We start from the raw sequence: 15,517 nt of genomic DNA on the forward strand, positions 1-15,517 counted from the left end.
GAGGTGGTGTTGGGGATTGAACTGAAGCTCTTCACACTGAGTTATATCCCCAGCCCTTTTAATTTATTTATTTTGAAGAGAGTATCATTAAACTGATAAGTTGCCCAGGCTGGGCTTGAACATGGGATCCTCCTCCCTCAAGCTTCTAGAGGGCTGAGTTTACAGGCTTAGGACACTAAACCTTGGCTCATCATTTATTTTGATGCTCAAATTCTCCTATCTCTGGATAGGGGGACATTTTCAAGCTGGCTGATGTTCTTGCAATATGTTCCATTCATTTTCTTTTCTTTCTTTTCTTTCTTTTTTTGGTACTGGGGATCAAACTCAGGTCCTTGCACTTTTGAGGCAGGTGGTGGAACCACTGAGCTAAATCCCCGGCCCGATTCTGGGAATCTTTGGGATAGCAAAATCCAAGGATGTTCAAGTCCCTTATGTAAAATGATGTAATATTTTTATGTAAACTGCATGTATCCTTCTGTATACTTTAAATCATCTCCAGATCACTTTATACTTGATACAATGTAAATGCTATGTAGATAGTTGTTATACTGTGCTGTTCAGCAAACAATGACAAAAAAATCTGTACATTTCAATATGATACAGTCTTTCTTTTTTGGTACCAGGGATTGAACTCAGGTCCTTGCACTTGCACAGCAGGTGGAAAAACCACTAAGCTAAATCCCCAGCTCAATAGAACACAATCTTTTTCAAATACCATGGTACCTTGGTTCAGGAACTTAGTTTGTTCTACAGTTTTGGAAAAGATGTCTACATTCGTGTTTGTGCAGGAAAGATGGCTGCGGTTGTGTTTGTCACCTAATATAAAGTTTGCAAACAAAAACAAAATTTTGTCAAATGCTTTTGTCTGCAAACCAAATTGTTTGTGAGCTGAGGTACCTATGTATTTTGGATCCACAGTTAGATTAATCTGTAGGTGCAGAATTTATGGATCTGGTATGCCAACTGCATTGATTGAGTAAACATTTCATGGGAAATAAAATCATTAATGGAAAGAGTTAGAGAATAAAGTATATGTATATTATCTGTATGTGTGTATATTTTTAATCTGTTTATCTGCCCATGTTGGAGGACATGAATTCACGCTGATACTTGGCAGTTCTAAACTCAATATCACATGGTTCATTCAGTTTTCCTTCTTTACTCGTAAAGCTCTTCTGCAGTGAGAAGCCTGTCTTTCATCATTCCTGTGTGTGTAACCCATCTCTCCTTACATCCCCTGCCACTAGTCCAGATGCCCTTCTCTGTGCTGGGCCAAACAACCTCACCTGCTTTTGTCCTGGCAAGGATGCTTGCCCTGCTTGGCCCTACCTAATAGCTTTGGAACTGTGTTGGTTAGGCCAGCAAGCAGAAAGGCATGCAGGCAACACTTTGGATGTTTGCTGACTAATGAATCATTACTTTTCCTGATGTTTGGTATGTTTTGCTCACAGAGATGGCTTCCAGTTGGGTGGGACTTGAGGGCAAGAGGTCTTGCAGAACAAAGACTTAAAAATCCAGAGTCATAACCAAACATCATGGGTTCATTGCCAGGACTAAAATGGTAAAGGAAGGCAGAAGCCTCATCATAGATGGACTCACTGAGGACATTAAGTGGCAGCGATATATTGGGATGGGGGATGTATGAGAACTGCCACTGGATACACAAAATGGAAGTGACTCCAGAAATTAACTTCTTGATGCAGAAGAGTCAGGCACACCTAAGGCAGGGCCCCTGGGGACTGGATAGGAGGCCCATGTTCAGTTTTTGTTTCCACTTCTGCTTCCTCCAATCCCATTTTATGTTAGCTTTATTTGCAACAGACTGAATCACATACATGTAGGAAGGCCTTTGTACATAGAAGCAATCCCATCGGTCAGCAAAGGGCTGACTGAGAGAAACTAAGTCTAGGAATAGAAAGGTGGTTGCCAAGGGTTAGGGCAGGGAGTGACTGGGAGATGTTGTTTAATGGGTAGAGTTTCAGTTTGCAAAGATGAAAAAGTTATGAAGATGGATGATGTTGTACAGAAGATGGATGGTTATACAGAAGTGTGAGTATACTGGGTACTGAACTGTACACCAAACTGGTTAAGATGATACATTCTATATTAGGAGATTTTTTTTCCATTTCTGGGTATTGAACCCAGGGTCTCATGCATGGTAGGCAAGCACTCTACATTGAGCTGCCTCACTAGCCCCTTTTTTATTATTTTATTTTGAGATAAAGTCTTGCTAAGTTTCTCAGGCTGACTTCAAAATTTGTGATGCTCCTCTGTCACCCTCCTTAGTAGTTGGGATAATAGGTGAGCACCTTTATGCCTAGCTATGTTGAATATTTTACTTCAACAAAATTTTTTTAAAAAATCAAGAAAATGTTTTGCTCAAAAGTTGTCCTTATGATATATTTTGCCAGTATTAAAATATCAAAGTATACAATTAACATTTGTAAAAGAAAATTGTTTCTTCATTCACAACATTTTAATATTAAGTGTGTGGGTTTTCTACACCAAGAAACTCTCCAGTTCTCTGGGGACAAAACTGTGTGTGCAGGTTAATTTTGGCAGTAATTACTTAGAGTTGATGGAGCCCCTGCAGGTAAGCGCTCAGTTCTACAGACTGCCCCCTTCAGACACCAGTCCCAGGTAATGAGTCCAGGATGGTCACCCTCTGTCTTGGCTAAAATTCAGGCCTTTCCACTTATGGTGATTGCTTAATGGCCCACAGAACTCAGAGAAACATTTCTTTCTTGTATATTTACTTGTTTACTATAAACTATATTATAAAAGATAGGCTGAGGATGTAGCTCAGTGGTAGAGTGCCTACTTAAGATGTGTGAGATTCTGAGTTCAATTCCCAGCACCATAAAACAACAACAACAACAACAACAACAACAGTCACCACCACCAACAACCAACAGCAAAAAACAAGGAAAGATGTAAATAAATAATCAGATAAGAGGTTCATAGGGAGTAGTCCAGAAGAGTCCTGAGCTCAGGAGCCCCTGTCTTATCTTCCCAGCATGTGGATACAGTCACCTACCTGGAAGCCTCTTAGCCCCGTACTTTGGGGATTTTTACAGAGGCTTCGTCAAATAGGCATGATCAATTATTAACTCAGTCTCTAGCCCCTCTCCCCTCCCCAGAGCACAGGGTATGGGACCGGAAGTTCCAAGCTTGACTGTGAACTGGCCTTTCTTGTGACCACCCCCCATCCTGAAACGGTCTAGGAACCCACAGCAGTGACCTCGCTGATCAGAAGATGCGCCTTTCACTAGGACATTCCAAAGGATTTAGGATTGCTATTTTAGGAAAGTCAAGGCAAAGTATTAGAGCAGAAGGTTCTCCTAGCATATTGTCACTCAGGAAATTACAAGGCTTTAGGAACTCTGGCAGGAACTGGGGAGCAGAGACTGAATATATACTGTATGCTTTATTATGTCACAATTTGTCACAACAGAGAAAGGGAAAAGTCATCCATAATTTCACCTCTGCATATAACAATTGTTTCATACTTACCTTTATTTCCTTTCAGTTTTTTCTCCAAAGTATTTGCTTTTCTTTTAAGCACAATTACAAGTGCAAGATTGCTACATATTTCCATTCTGCATGTTTACCGAAGACAACAAAGCACCTGCTACTCATGAAATACCTAGTGCAACATGTGCCAAGTTCTGTACGAATTGTTTCCTTTTTCTCATTTAGTCCTTGACATAATCTGCAAAGTAGACATTTTTCTGATAATAGAGATAAGAAGAGGGAGACTCCTACTGCTTTTACAGTGTGGTAGAGCTAGGATTGGGACTCAACTGTCTTTGACTCTGCAATTTGTCATCTACCCATTTTGTCATCAAGTCTCTCCAAAGAATAAATATATTTGTTTTCATAGTAGAATGCTATTCCCATAACTCTAATTCTAAAGGCAGACATAGTATATCAAGGAGAAATTATCTCATAACTTACTCAATGACTCCCTTATTGAATAATACGTGGCGCTCCCTCTCTCTCTCTCTCTCTTTCTCTCATTAGATTAATAATGCCTTGATGGACATCTTCATGGATTTTCTAAAAATGAATATTTTTTTGAGACAGGGTCTTGGTTTGTAGTTCAGGCTGACTTTGAACTATGTAGCCCAGGCTGGCCTTGAACTCATGGTGATCTTCCTGCCTCAGCCTCACAAGTACTGGGATTATAGGCATATAACACCATGCCTGGCTCAAATTGTTTTGCCCAGGAGTTGCCCTAATTTGAATGTTGAACTCAAATGACAATGGCTTATTGTTTTAAAAAATAGGTAACACATTTTTAGGCAGGGAAAGTTAGCATGTATTTGGATACCTTTAATTTTATTCAAGAAACATTTAGGGTACTAGAAATAATAGCAGGAATGGAGGATACAAAGATATTTTCATTGCATTTTTATCTCTCAGTTAGAAAGCCAGAACCAAGGCATCACATCTCAATTCAGTTCACCCTGACCAAGCTGATTGTTTCAGAGGCCTCACGGAAGCCCACAGTGGAAGGCTGAGGGATCACCCAGGGGCCAGGGCTCAAACAACAGCTGTCCTGCAGTCAGTTTAGGAAAAAGTTGACAAGAGCAGACGGGATTACAGCTGATGAATGTGGTGGGTGCTAAGTCACTGTCTCTTAGCTCTGACCCACACTTCAGTAGTATGCTTTGAGGTGCTGCAGTCAGGATTTGGTAATCACAATTTATTTTGCATCCTAATGAGGACCTGCAGATAGGGGGCGCCAGAGGGAGCCTGTGAGGCCCATGGGTTCTTTGAGCTTCCTGTCACTTGCTGCTCTTTGCTCCAACAGTGTCTTCCTCCTGGCATCCTGCTGGCTGTTTTCCAACACTGGGAGAGTCAGCCTTATTGCCGTTTCCTTGCCTTCAACCTACCAGGCTGGCCCAGCAGCCTCCTTTCCACAGGTCTGACTTTTGGGCCCTTTCACTAAGTTTCCAAGTTTCTAAAACCTCTAACCTCTTCCCTTTATTCCCTCAGGCCTAGCTCTGGTAGATGCTTCTGCTGGCTCTGTGATATCGCAGAGTTTCCTTTTTACCCTTTCAGAGTTAACAACTCTCTCCCTAGTTAATCATTGCTCACATTGAATTCTTCCCATTTGAATAACTGGTGTGGCCATTGTCTCCTTATAGGAACCTGACTGATAAGATCAGGCCTGGAGCCCCTGACTTGTTGAAGCCTGACACAGGCCCTAGGCTTCCTTTTCATTTCAGGGTGTATTTGGATATGTGAGGAGGACTGAGGGGCCTGTGGCCCGGCAGCAACTGCCTTGTTGACGGAGAAAGCAGCCTGTTCTTGAGCATTCTTCATCAGTCTGTCAGGTCTCAAATAGCTAAATGTCTGGCTGGGCTTTGGCTGACCAGAATAATTTCCGCTGGGCTGTTTGGCAACTGTGTGCTCCATGAAGTCAGGTATCTTCTGGAGGTGGGAGTCCATTTAAAATTGTCTTGGTAATCCACAGAAATGTTTTGCAGGATTCCAGGTAACCCTCCTGCCACTTTAAAAATCTACCATGTTGTTACTTTTTCAAGGTAAAATGTTTCATTTATTGTAGTAGCTATGTGTTTCTTAACCATTTAGTAAAATGCCTAACATATTTTATTAGGTTCTTATCGCTTTTGTTTGTCACCTTTAAAGTTTTTGAGTGTAGCAACCCTAGCTCCACCTTCCCCTCTTAGTTCCTGTAGTTTTTATTACATGATTTTATATAGTGTGGTGCTTTTTAGGATCATATCTGTAATGTTGTAGCAGCACTGACTGAGCAAGAAAATGGAATTTTCAACTGTCAGCATGTGTAACGGACAAAGAAAACAGGAACGAAGGTGATTGCAGAACTTTTGCAAACTAGAAAGTAGTTTGAGTTGTAACTTAGACCCAGGAATGCTGAATCCAGGCCAGGGATGTAGCTCAGTGGATCAGCTGCCTGCCTTGCAAGCACAAGGTCCCAAGTTTGATCCCCAGCACACACACACACAAAAGAATGACAAGAAAGAATGCTGAATTTTAAGCCAGCTGTGGAAAAGGAAGTGTGGGACTATAAGATTCTGAATCTCACTGCCCCCAACCCTAGTGCATTTAAAATCTAATGGCCTAAAAGTGCCTGTTAGCTCTAAACTGTCAAGATCAGTCATAATGCCTAAAGTATGTTGCTTAGCTCATTGTTCAGATAAAGTATGTCATTTAACTCATTGTTCAGAACTGATGTTCCGAACATCGCTATCTATTAGAACAATCTGCAAACATCTGCCAACCACCAGTACGTGACTGTCGTGACCATTAGTCAGGATGTCTGCGGGCCATCAGCATGTGTCAGGTGACCACTAACCTTTGTTCCCCTTTCGTAATCTGCCTCTTATAAAATGGCCTCGGACTCTGAGCTAGTTGCCTCTCTAAGCTATTTTGCTTTGGGAGTGCCATCTGGCCAGACTAATAAAGGTCTGTTTTGTTTTCCAACTTGTCCGGTGTGTTCCTTCCTGGGTGTTCGTCGCTGCAGTCAGCTCCTCGGAGCGTTCGGTAAGGCCCTCGGTCTTACAGAAGGAGCTAAGTGGAGAGAACTTCAGCAATCTGCATGAAGTCTTCTGAGTCCACTGCTGAATAATGGGTTGGACCTATGTGGAGTAAACTTCGCCAGGATAGACAAAGAGTAATGACGGGGGAGTTAGGAGCTCAACAATCTCCAGAACTCAAACAGGGTTGGAAGACATTTCAAGTTCCAACCAATAGGAGAGAAGAGTGTCTATTGAAAACCTGGTGCATTTAGCAGAGACCCCAGAAGGGTCATACTTTAGTGGAAGGCCTAAATTAGCCCAGAAGAAAGACTACTATCAACTCACCCTAGGAGATTGAAGCTCTTAATTCAACACTTAATACAAAACTGTGGTAATCAAGACAGTTTGGTACTGGCAAAAGGATACATTTTTGGACAGAGTATAATCTAGAAATAGACTAACACATATATGATTAACTGACCTATATTTATATATTTTATTTATTTATTTATTTTTTGGTACCGGGGATTGAATTTAGGACCCTGTGGCTGCAAGGTAGGCAGCGGAACCACTGAGCCAAACCTCCAGCCCGATTAACTGATATTTGACAAAGATTAAAAGACAATTCCATGGAGAAGGAATAGTGTTTTCAATAAATGGTCCTGGAAGAACTGAATATGCACTTAGAGAAAAGTGACTTAATGCATTAATTAATGCAAAAATTAACTGGATATGGATCATGAACCTCAATAGAAAAATCTAAAATTATAAGTAAGAGAATCTTTACACTCTTGGGATAGAGATTTCTTAGATAAAACAAAAAACATAAAAGGAAAAAATAATGTTTTTGCTTTTTGAAAGACACTATAAAAAATGCAAAGGCAAGCCACAGGCCATGAGAAAATACTCATACTTCATATATATATATATATATTTAATGGTACCAGGGATTGAACTCAGGACCTTGTGCTTGTGAGGCAGGAGGCAGAACCACTGAGCTAAATCCCCAGCCCTCATAGTTTATGTATTTGACAATGGACTTGACAACAAAATATATAAAGAATACAACTCAATAAAAAGATAAACAGCTCAATTTAAAAATGGGTAAAATATTCCATCATATATATCACACAATAAGATATGTGAATGACCAATAAGTGCATGAGATATACTTGTTATTAACCATTAGGGAAATCAAATTACAGCTATCATGAGCTATCACTATACCTCCATTAGGAGTACTGATAACATCAAGAGTTGATGAATAGGTCCAATACCTAGATTGTTGATGTGTTGCTGGTAGGAGAGTAAAATGGTATAGACACGTTGGAACAAAGGGTTGCAGGTTTTTTTAAAAAAGTTCAACACACCCTTACTATATAACCTAGATATTCTACTTCTAGGTATTTATTTACCCAAGAGAAATGAAAATTTATGCCACAAAAATACTTATACAAAAGTGCTTATATCAGCTTTATTGATACTAGCTCCAAACTGGAAGCACTTTGTCATGTCTGTTAGGGGTGAATTTATAAACAGATTCTGCTATATACACAATGAATGCTACTGAAAACAAGGAATGAAAAGTGATACATGTGACAATATGGATGAAATCTCTAAAAATTTATGTTGAACAAAAGAAACTAGGCAATAAATATTATTACTGTGTAATTCTATTATGAATTCTAGGAAAGAAAGTTATTCCATAGTGACAGAAAGCAGATGAGGGTGTGCTTGAGGCCTAGTAACCTGTCCTGCAAACGCAAGGTCCTGAGTTTGATCCCTGGTACCGCGGAAAAAAAAAAAAAGAGAAGAAAAGAAGAAAAAAGAATCTTTAGGGGTCATGGGCATGTTCTATAGTTTTATTTCAGTGATAGTATATCAGTGTCAAAATGGATCCAAATGTATTCTTAAAATGGATGTATTTGATTGCATGCAAATTGTACCTCAATAAAGTTGGTTTAAAAAAGCTTGGAGTAGTGGGGCTGGGGTATTTAGCTCAGTGGTTCCACCACCTGCCTCGAAAGTGTGAGGACCCAAGTTCGATCCCTGGTACCAAAAAAAGCCTGGAGTATACGTTGAAGTGTGTTTAATAGGCCTTTGGATGTTGGAATCTTCTACCACACTCAGAACAGTTAGATTCTGTCCCTCCTCACCTCAGCAGAGGACTGTAGGCCAACCACCCGGAGGTGGTTAAATAGAGAATCTTTGTAGTAAGGTACAGTGAGCCCTGTTGTAGGTATAAAAACCTTACTGAAAAGAGGGAGTAGGTGAATTCTTTCAACTGATGCTGAGACCCTCAGCCTTCTTTCATTTGGCTTCTAGAATGCTGGGAGATGGGTTGGGGATTTAGCTCAGTGGTTCTGTCACCTGGCTCGCAGCACAAGGTCCCAAGTTCTATCCCTGGTACCAAAACCAAAACCAAACCAAAACAAAACAAAACACAACTAGATGAGAAGCAGGAGAACAAAGATAAGAAAATTAAAGGACCAGTTCAGAAAAAAGAAAAGAAAGAAAGAACCAGTTCAGGGAGGCCCAGCATCTGAATAAGAAGGGTACCAGAAAGAGAGAAAAGATAAAGCATACTACTGAAAAAAAAAAAAAATCACCAGGAAATAATCCCAAGGAAATCTCCAGAATTAAAAAGTAAGAATTTGCAGATAAATAGTTCACTAAATCACAAGTCATTTCATGGGGACAGGGAAGGGTCTACAAACTTACAGAGAGAGGGGTAAAAACTGTCTTATGTAAGAAACCTAGGATAAGGGGGCAGCGATTTAGCTCAGTGGTGCCACTGCCTGCCTTGCAAGTGCAAGGACCTGAGTTCTATCCCCGGTACTAAAAAAAAAAAAGAAAAAAGAAACCTAGGATGAGAACGGTGGGACAGTGGTACCAGTAGCTCTGAGACAACGGATGCTTTCAAAATTTTGAGGGAAAATATTTTTACAACTCAGAATTCTACAACTGTTCAAACTACAATTAGTTTTGAGAATAAAGAATATTCAGATACACAGTTATTTATCTCACATGTATAATTGCTCAAAAGGCTACCAAAGACTGTGCTCTACCAAAACTAGGGAGTAAACTACAAAAGAGAAAAAGATATGATACAGGAAACAGGGAGTCTTGGGCCAGAGACAAAAGCAGCAGTTTTCCTGGATGATGGTGAAGAAGATGTCAACAGGAGGGCTGTGAGCAGGCTTAGGCAGCGCCCAGCCCGATGGCAATAGGAGAAAGAGCTTGGGGGAGATGCCTGTGATGGAGAAATCAATGCAAAGTTTGCCACGTTTGAACAGATTGAGGCTTACACAAACTGAGGAGATCCTGGGATGATTTAGGAACTGTGCGTAAACCGAAAGTAAGAAGGCGTGTCAATTACTTGGTTCAAAGAGTAAGTGGAGTTTACTATGTGGTTCTGCTGCGAATGTCGATGGGTGGAATAAGTCTGTCAGGATGAAAGAAGGTGGGATATGTGGGGGCTGTGGAGAGGTTTGAAAGAGGGGTGAATTTTCACTTTCCTGAGTGACATGCCAACAGTTGATGCCTAACCTTGAAAAGTTTGAGAAGTAGAAGTATAAACACGTTATTTAGAGATGTGGATGTAAACTTTTAAATAAAAGGTTAAAACTTGAATGTGGTTGCCTTTAGGCAGTAGAGATATTGTGTGTGTGTGTGTGTGTGTGTGTGTGCTATTATTTTTCATCACTAGTCTTATGGTTTGCCTCTTTAAAATATTTGCATGCATATATTTGATCAAAATTTGTATATCAATGTCTGTCTATCTGTTTCATCCATCCATCATCCACCCATCTTGTAAAATGGTGGCTGCAGTAGAGGAGTGACTTTTTCCTATTGTCCTGCTAGGATAGTCAACATATAGAATAAAAGGTCAGTCAGCTAATGATGGTGTGTAGAGGAGTTTGGTTTCTTTCTGGAGCCAAGAGCAGACATGAGAAGCTTTGAATTTGTAGAACCCTGGCCTACAGGGTTTATCTAGCACAGCCAAGATCCCCTGAGTCATCTAATTGGGTGGATCCACTCCCTCAGGACAAGTAAAGGACCCAGCCTTGGCTACTCTGCAAAAGGTCTGGAGAGAAGCCATGAAATCTATTGACTAGCTTCCCTAGAAGGGACTCATTCTGTTTGCTTGAGCTGGGAGAAAACTGTCTTTTGCTGTTGACACAGGTGCAGTCAAAGAAGCTGGAAGCTCTACCCATTCTTCAGACAAGAAGGTCCTGGCTACTGACCAATTTGCTGCCAGCTGGAAAGATGACATCAACTTGAATGATCAGAACAGATAGTTCTCATTGAACAGAACAATTTTCTTTCTATTGAAGAAAATTTAATGGGACATAAAAAAAATTTAGTGGGACAACTAATATAGAACTTAAAACAATCTACAAGAACAAAAGTACTTCTATGAGAATTCAACAACGTATTTCTAAAGATTATCTGAGAATAAAAATTATTTGACAGCCAGGGATTTAGCTCAGTGATTCTGCTGCCTGCCTCACAAGTGCAAGGTCCCAAGTTCAATCCCCGGTACAAAAATAAAACGAAACAAAACAAAAATAATTTGGCAATTTATAAATATTCCAAATTGAAAATCCAGTAGATGAAGTCAAAAGTAGAATAAATAATTCTGGGCCATAGAGGAAGTCATTTAGGAGATTAAATGGAGGAATTATCTTGTAATATTGGACAAAAGCATAAAGAAATTGAAATTATGTGTGAAATGGTAAGATCAAGGCTGTCAAAGTTAGATCTTGTATCTGAATATTTGTTCCAAAAGAAGAGAAAGGAATATAAGGAATAAAACCAATAAAGAAAGAAACAATAGAAGAAAACTTGTGACTTAAAGAAATACTTGAGTATTAAGATCAAAAGGAAGCTGGGCTGGTGGTGCATACCTGTAATCCTAGCACTTGGGAGACAGAGGCAGGAGGATTACTGCACATTCAAGGCTAGCCTGGGCTACATAGTGTGTTCAAGGACAGCCTGAACTACAAAGTGAAACCTTGTCTCAAAAAACAAAACAAAAAAAGATCAAAAGCATTCTTTGAATGTCTAGCAAGATTAATAAAAATAATATCTATCTAATTATACTCTGCTGCAATTTAAAATAAAAAAGTGAAAATTCTAAACAAATCCAGACATAAAAAACAACCAGAAACAAAATTAGTTATCTGAAAAGAAAAAAATAATCAGAATGTCACTGGATGTATCTTCTGCAACTTGGAAAACTCAAGAACCATGAAACAATACTCATAATTTCTGATCTAAGATTCTAAGCCAAAAAATTATTTACATATGAGTGAAGACATTTTCAAATATATAAAGATATCTATGAACCCTTCCTTCCTCCTCCCCTTTCCTTTCCTTTCCTTCCCTTCCCTTCCCTTCTCTTCCCTTCCTTTTCTTTTCCTTTCTCTTTCCCTTCCCTTTTTTACTTTCTCCCTTTCTCACTTCTTCCCTTCCTCCCTCCCTTTCTTTTCTTTTTCTTTTGCAGTGTTGGGGATTAAAACCAGTGTGCTCAGCCTAGGGATTTAGCTCAGTGGTTTTGCTGCCTGCTGTGCAAACGCAAGGACCCGAGTTCGATCCCTGGTATAAAAAAAAAAAATCGCCATAGGTCTAATCCATATTACTACACTCTTTTGACAGTGAAATCTGGGTTCAAATTTAACTTGCAAAATGAAAGTATCTATTAGTAAATTTGAGTTACAAAAGCTCCCAAATACAGGGAGAAGAAACATGAGTAGTTACCCAGGGTCAGGTAGAGAGGGGCATTTAGGAAGTAAAGGGACAACTTTCACCCTCCACTCCCTGCACCTCATTCTTCTTTAATTTTTGAATTCTTTTTAAAAACAATGACACTGCATTGGTTAATTACTTTTAAAACTAAAAGCAATGATGTAAGAAACACTGAGAAGGAAATTGTTTTCAAAGACCCAAGATGATGCTATGAGCAATGTCTTTGGAGAAACTGCTTCCCACTATCTCTTCCTTTTTTTTTCCAGCATAATTTCCCCTACTTTTTCTCAGAAGTAATGCATGACTGTCACTAGGGAAAAGAGCTGGAAAATGGTACATAGATAACTGTGAGGCCCCAAGGTAAAAACCCAAAGAACATATGACATAAATGAAGATGGTTATCTGTGTACTTACAAGTACTTGCTTGTTGGAGAAAGGCAATGTTCTGGCATGTCCCATAGGGGTTTGTTGTTCTCATCTTGTGAAAATTGGGCTCTGTGATGGGATTTTGAAGAGGCCAGATTGGAAGCCACCAGAGAAGCAGTCCTATGATAAAATCTCTGGCTTCAAAGTTAAGGTATCTGAGTTTTAGTTACATCTGCCACTTTTGTGAGCTATGAGTCACGGTGCAAGTTATTTATTCTCTCTGAGACTAATTTTTCTGAGCCCAAAAATACTGGGTTGCTGCATGCAGCCAGCATTCTCTACATGTCTTCTGATTAAAGGTTGCATAAAGTAATGAGTGAAAGGACTTGTCCAACATCACCCTTGTGTGAACTGTGCTGAGGCCACAGGTGTCTGACGCAGACCAACATCTGTCCAGCTTAGTACACAGTGGGGATGGGTCTCTCAGTGCTCCTCTCAGTCACAGGCCTCAGAACTCTGCACGGCTCACAGAGACAGTGCTCCGGTTCTCCTTGGAACAGAGCACCAGTGTGCAGACCCCCATATCCACACAGGCATTGGGCACCAGGTTCATGTTCTTCCCTGCAGCCACCATGAAGTGCTTGGACTGCAAGTGTTGGTTTTGGCCACACTTTTTTTTTTTTTTGGTACCAGGGATGGAACTCAGGTCCTTGTGCCTGCACAGCAGGCAGTGAATCCACTGAGCTGAATCCCCAGCCCGGCAACACTCTTTTTTAAAAAATATTTTTTATTAGTGCCTGTTAATTTTACAAAATATCAGGTTTCAATGTGGTATTTTTCTGTATGCACATGACATTTTGATCAGATCCATCTCCCAATTATCTGCCCTACAACCTCTCTCTTCTCTTTTTATTCTTTTCCTCTTGTCTAATAATAGTTTCCCTTCTACTTTCATGTCATCTTTTTAAGATTCCACATATTAGGCAGAAATTTCAATATGTGTCTTTCTGAATACAGTTTATTTTGCTCAACATGATGATCTCTAGGTCTATTCTTTTTCTTCCAAATGACACTATTTGTTGTTCTTTATGGTCAAATAATACTCCATTGTGTATATACAAATATCCCACATTTTCTTTATGTATTCATTTGTTGATGGGCACCTAGGCTGGTTCCATATCTTGGCTATTGTGAATTGTGCCACAATAAAGATAGGTGTAAAGGTATCCCTTATGTTGACTTTAATTCCTTCAGGTATATACCAAGGAGTGGTATAGCTGGATAAAATGGTAGCACTATCTAGTTTTTTTTGGTATTAAATTCTTTTATTGGTACATTGTAGGTATACAACACAATTACATTTCTCACTGGGAATTGTACGTTTACATAATGCATCTTGGTTCTTATTTTTTCCCCATTCCTAGCCCTCTCTTCACCTCCTCCACCCTTCCCTATTTAAAAAGACTTTATTTCCATTTTTTCCATTTCTCATCATTTTTCCTTTCCCTTCTTTCCTTTCCCCTGCCCCTCCCATTACCCCTACCCCTTTGGACCTTTTCTTCCTATTTTGCATTATCGATTATTCATTCTAATCATTGGTACATTTTAGGTATACAGTATAATGACATTCATCATTGGAAATTTGCATCTTCACATAATCTCTCTTGGTTCTTATTTTTCACCCTTGCCCAGCCCTCCCTTCAACCCCTCCAGTCCTCCCTATTTACAAAGATTTTGTTCCTAGTTTTCCATTTTCTCATATTAATCCCATTCCCTTCTATCCTTTCCCCTAGCACTTCCAATTCCTTCCCCTTTGGCCCTTTTCTTCCTATTTCACATTACCTATTATACATTTAGTCCTTATTTACACTTTCAGTTTCTCACACCAGAGAAACTATTTGGTATTTATACATGCGTGTCCTATTTATTTCACTTAAGAGTATCACCTCAATGTGCATCCACTTAGCTATAAATGTCTCTAATTTCTCATTTTTTATGGCTGAGTAGTACTCCATTTTATAAAAAAAACCACATTTTCCTTATCCAGTCTCCAGTTGATGGGCATTTGGGCTGTTTCCAAGTTTTAGCTATTACAAACTGTGCTGCTATGAACATGGGTGCACATATATCACTGTGGTATGATTCTTTTAATTCTTTGGGGAAGATCCCCAGCAGTGGAATAGCAGGGTCAAATGGGACTTCCAGTCCTAGTTCTTTGAGGTATCACCATACTGATTTCCACAATGGTTGCACCAGTCTACACTCCCACCAGCAGTGGAGCAGGGTTCCTCTTTCCCCACAGCCCCACCAGCATTTGTTATTGGTTGATTTTATGGTAGCAGCCATTCTTTCTGGAGTGAGATGGAATCTCGGTGTTGTTTTCATTTGCATCTCTCAAATGACCAGTGATGTTGAACATTTTTTCATGTATTTATTTGCTATTTCTACTTCTTTGTCTGAGAAATGTCTGTTCATTTCAGATGCCCATTTTGGATTGGGTCTTCAAATTTGGGAGGTCTGATCTTTTTAAGTTCTTTATAGATTCAAGATAGTAGACCTTTGTCTGAGGAAAAGCAGGGGAAGATTTTTTCTCACATTGTGGGTTGTCTCTTCACACTGTTGGTGGTTTCTCTTGCTGTGCAGAAGCTTTTTAATAAGAAGAGATCCCACTTGTTGATTGTTTGTGCTAGTTCACGGGCAACTGAGGTTTTGTTCATAAAATCTTTTCCTATACCGATGTCTTCAAGAGTTCTACTTAACCTCTGTTCCAACTGGTTCAGAGTTTCTATTTTAATATTTAGATCTTTAATCCATTTTGATTTTAGTTTAGTGCATGGTGAGAGATATAGGTCTAGTTTGAATCTTTGGCAAGTTGAAAGCCAATTTTTCCA

General features: G+C 39.6%; 1 long non-coding RNA gene across 2 annotated transcripts in view; it reads left to right on the forward strand.

The window, feature by feature from the left end:
- The window catches only part of LOC147821537 (uncharacterized), a 36,301-nt gene extending 22,047 nt beyond the window's left edge, over positions 1-14,254 (forward strand). For both annotated transcript variants that reach the window (XR_015446970.1, XR_015446971.1), the window contains one exon: positions 10,695-14,254. This is a non-coding gene — a long non-coding RNA (uncharacterized LOC147821537). The remainder of the gene's footprint in view (positions 1-10,694) is intronic.
- Positions 14,255-15,517: the final 1,263 nt, after the last annotated feature.

Source organism: Heterocephalus glaber, unplaced genomic scaffold (genome assembly GCF_053883595.1).
Source record: "Heterocephalus glaber isolate CG9 unplaced genomic scaffold, H.glaber_assembly_v1.0 deba00001733, whole genome shotgun sequence".
Lineage (NCBI taxonomy): Eukaryota > Metazoa > Chordata > Mammalia > Rodentia > Bathyergidae > Heterocephalus > Heterocephalus glaber.